Source organism: Rattus norvegicus, chromosome 2 (genome assembly GCF_021556685.1).
Source record: "Rattus norvegicus strain SHRSP/BbbUtx chromosome 2, alternate assembly SHRSP_T2T, whole genome shotgun sequence".
NCBI lineage: Eukaryota > Metazoa > Chordata > Mammalia > Rodentia > Muridae > Rattus > Rattus norvegicus.
The window spans coordinates 69,348,872-69,353,557 of NC_141535.1; positions in this window are offsets into that span (position 1 = coordinate 69,348,872).

The window sequence follows — 4,686 nt, forward strand, 5'->3', positions numbered from 1 at the left end:
AATGCATTGTGATAAAAGTAAAATATTTCAAAAATTGAAGCAGGTTGAAGGCCATTCTTGGATACATATTAAAACCAAAAATATTGGGGTTAGCATATGAGTGAATTTTGCATGTTATAGATTATAGTTATTATATTCTACGTAATCACAATTTAGGTAATATTGTTTTCCTCCTAATGGTGTGGCAAATATTGAAACTTTGAATCAAATATATAAATTAGTAAATAGAAGAGCTGATAGTTGAACAAAAACAACGTTCAACCCATGTTTTCTTCATAATAGGATCAGTTCAGTAACAGTTTAATAATTTTTGGAATACAATTCAAGAGTTCTAAACAAATGTGGCAAACACTCCTTTTGTGGGTTTTACTTCTTTCTCATGACTTTTAATAGTTTCAAGTATATTAGATGAAGCAAAGAAGTGCAGGCCAACAGGAACCGGATGTAAATCTCTCCTGAGTGCCACATCCAGAATACAACAATACATAGGCGAATGCCAGCAGCAAACCACTGAACTGAGAACGGGAACCCCGGTGAAGGAATCAGAGAAAGGACTGGAAGAGCTTGAAGGGGCTCCAGACCCCACATGAACAACAATGCCAACCAACCAGAGCTTCCAGGGACTAAGCCACCACCCAAAGACTATACATGGACTGACCCTGGACTCTAACCTCATAGGTAGCAATGGATAGCCTAGTAAGAGCATCAGTGGAAGGGGAAGCCCTTGGTCTGCCAAGACTGAACACCTAGTGAATGTGATTGTTGGGGGGAGGGCGGTAATGGGGGGGGGAGGATGGAGAGGGGAACACCCATAGAGAAGGGGAGGGGGAGGGGTTAGGAGGGATGTTGGCCCTGAAACTGGGAAGGGGAATAACAATCGAAATGTAAGTAAGAAATACTCAAGTTAATAAAGATGGAAAAAAAAATAGTTTCAGGTACTGCTTTGGTCTAAGAAAATATATGATGTTTTAGTAGACATTGTTTCTAATTTAAGATAACTAATTCCCTTTTACTTAAAAATGAACGGTTATATTTTTATCTTACCCACATATTATTTGTGCCACATCTCTACTACTCAACAAATGTTTGAAAAGATATGATCTATATTTCCTCTGTACTAAAACACTTTAACACAGAGATATACGTTTTTCATATGCTATACCATTTCTTTGGCAGATATTAAGTGTGTGTTAAGAAATTTGAGACAAGTAATTGCAGAAAACTACTCTGACTGTGAAAGAAATCCTTTTTCATTATTTTATTTTTAATTTTTATTGGTTATTTTGTTTATTTACATTTCAAATGTTATCCCCCTTCCTATTTCCAATCCAAAGACTCCCCATCAAACCTTTCATAGCCGCTGCCTACAGGACAGACAGTGCAGCTTTCCTCACTCCCATACCACCACCTGAGCATTGCACTAAGCTGGGTCGTCTTCACTTCACAGGACTAAGGGCCTCTCCTCCCGTTGGTGTCAGACAAGGTCATCTTCTGTTACCTTGCAGCTGGAGCTGAGTCCCTCCTTGTGTACTCTTTGCTTGGTGGTTTAGTCCCTTGGAGCTCTGGGGTGTCTGGTTGATTGATATTGTTCTTCTTCCATGGGTTCAGCTCCTTCAGCTCTTTCTCTAAGTCCTCCATTGGGAACCCCTTGCTCAGTCCAATGGTTGACTGCCAGCATATTCCTCTGTATTTGTCAGACTCTGGCAGAGCCTCTCAGGAAACAGCTACATTGGACTCATATCAGCAAGCAATTTTTGGCATCTGCTTTAGTTTCTGTATTGTGGTTTTGTGTCTGTATATGGGATGGATGCCCAGGTGGGGCAGTCTCTGAATGGCCTTTCCTTCAGTCTCTGCTCCACTCTTTGTCCCTGTATTTCCTTTAGACAGGAGCAGTTCTGGGTTAAATATTTGAGAAAGGAGTGTAGCCAGCTCCCTCAACCAGGGGCCATGCCTAACCTCTGGATATGGTCTCTATAGGTTCTCTCTTCCTGTTGTTGGGTATTTCGGGTAATGACATCTCTTTTAGGTCGTTGGATCCTGTTCATTTTCTGGCATCTGGAAATTTCTGGTGGCTAACACTAGATCCTCATACCCCATTGCTACACACGTCTGTTCAATTTCCTGACCCTCTTTGCATCTACCCATCTCCTCCCACACCTCATCCTGCCCGCTCTTCCCCTTCCCTTTTCCTCCCAAGTCCTTCCAACCCTCTACCTCCTATGATTATTTTGTTACTTCTTCTAAGTATTACTGAGGCATCCACACTTTTCCCTTCCTTCTTCTTGAGCTTCATATGGTCTGTAAATTGTATCTTGGGTATTCCGAGCTTTTTTCCCAATACCCATTCATCAGTGAGTGCATACAATGTGTGTCCTTTGTGATTGGCTTGCCTTACTCAGGATATTTTCTAGTTCCATTCATTTGCCTGTAGTTTTCATGATATCATTGTTTTTTATGGTTGAATCCAGTCACCTATTGAGGAACATCTGGGTTGTTTCCACTTTCTGGTTATTTTAAATAAGGCTGTTATGAACATAGTGGAACATGTGTCATTGTTGTATATTGGAGCATCTTTTGAGTATATGGCAGGGGGGTACAGCTATGTCCTCAGATAGTACTATATCCAATTATCTGAGGGACCACCAGAAAGTTTCCAGAGCTTACAATCCCAGCAACAATGGTGCAGTGTTCTCTCCAGTACCTGCTGTTACCTGAGCCTGAGTTATTTTAACTTAGCCATTCTCACTGGTGAGAGGTAAAATCTCATGGTTGTTTTGATTTGCATTTCCTTGATGTCTAAGGATGTTGAACATTTATTTCTTTAATTGCTTCTCAGCCATGTAAAAGTCCTCAGTTGAGAATTCTGTTTAGCTCTGTACCCCACATATTAATACAGTTATTTGGTTCTCTGAAGTCTAATGTTTGGGTTCTTTGTATATTTTAAATATTACTCCTCTATTGGATATAGAACTGGAAAATATCCTTTCCTATATTATGGGTTGCTCTTTTGTACTATTGACATTGTCCTTTGCCTTACAGAAGCGTGTCAATTTTTAGGTTCCTTTGTCCATTGTTGATCTCAGGGCATAAGGCATTGGTGTTCCCTTCAGATTTTCTCCTATCCCATGTGTTTGAGGTTCATTCCCACTTTCTTTTCTATTAGATTCAGTTCATATGGTTTTATGTGGAGGTGCTTAATACACTTGGGCTTGAGCTTTGAACAAAGAGATAAGAACAGGTCAATTTGCATTCTTCTACATGCTGACCTCCACTTAAGACATTTGTTGAATATGCTGTCCTTTTTCCACTGGATTATTTTTAGCTTCTTTGACAAAGATCAAGTGACCATAGATATGTGGGTTCATTTCTGGGTCTTCAGTTCCATTCCATTGATCTATATGCCTGTTTCTGTACCAATACCATGCAGTTTTTATTACTTTTGCTCTGTAATACAGCTTGAGGTCCTGGGTAGTAATTCCTCCAGAAGTCCTATTTTTGAGAATAGTTTTTGCTATCCAGAGTTTTCTGTTGTTCTAAATGAATTTGAGAATTGCTCTTTCTAGCTCTTTGAAGAACTGAGTTGGAATTTTGATGGGGATTCCATTGAATCTGTAGATTGCTTTTGGTAAGATGGCCAAATTTACAGTTCCATGAGCATGGAAGTTCTTTCCATCTTTTGAGGTCTTCTATTTCCTTCTTCAAAGACTTGAAGTTCTTTTCGTACAAATCATTCACTTGCTGGGTTAGAGTCACCACAAGATATTTTATATTATCTTTGACTATTGTGAAGGGTGTCATTTCCCTCATTTCTGTCTCAGTCTCTTTATCCTTTGAGGAGAGAAACACTAATGATTTGCTTGAGTTAACTTTATATCCAGCCACTTTGCTAAAGTTTTTTATAAACTGTAGTTTTCTGATGGAAATTTTAGGGTCAGTTAAATATGCTATCATCTACAAATAGTGATAGTCTGACTCTGTCCCATCCAATTTTTATCCCTTTGTCTTCCTTTTCCTCTCTGATTGATCTGGCTAGTATTTCAAGTATGATATTGAATAAATAGGGAGAGAGTGGGCATCCTTGTATAGTCCCTGATTTAAATAGGATTGCTTCAAGTTTCTTTCCAATGACTTTGTTGTTGGTTACTGGTTTGCTATGTATTGCTCACTATGTTTAGATATGAACCATCAATTCCTTATCTGATAACATGAAGTGGTGTTGAATTTGGTCAGAAGCTTTTTCAGCATCTAATGAGATGATCATGTCATTTTTCTTCTTTAAGTATTTTTACATAGTGGATTACATTGATGGTTTTCATTATATTGAACCATTCCTGTGTCCCTGGAATAAAACCTTCTTGATGATATTGATTGAGTGTCTTGATGATTTGTTCTTGGATTCAGTATTTGAGAATTTTATTGAATATTTTTGTATCAATACTCATTTGGGAAATTGGTCCAATGTTCTGTTTCTTTGTTAGGTCTTTGTATGGTTTGGTATCAGATTAACTGTGGCTTCATAGAATAAAAGAAATCTCATGGTGAGAAAAACTAATATAGAGACTTGAGTTGGATTTACTAGATTGCTTAAAATAAAACTTAAGCTTTTGGTGTGTTACACTATTAAGATATGACATTCCATTAAAAGACACATAAATTTTGTGTAAACAAGTACTTTCTACTTGTGAT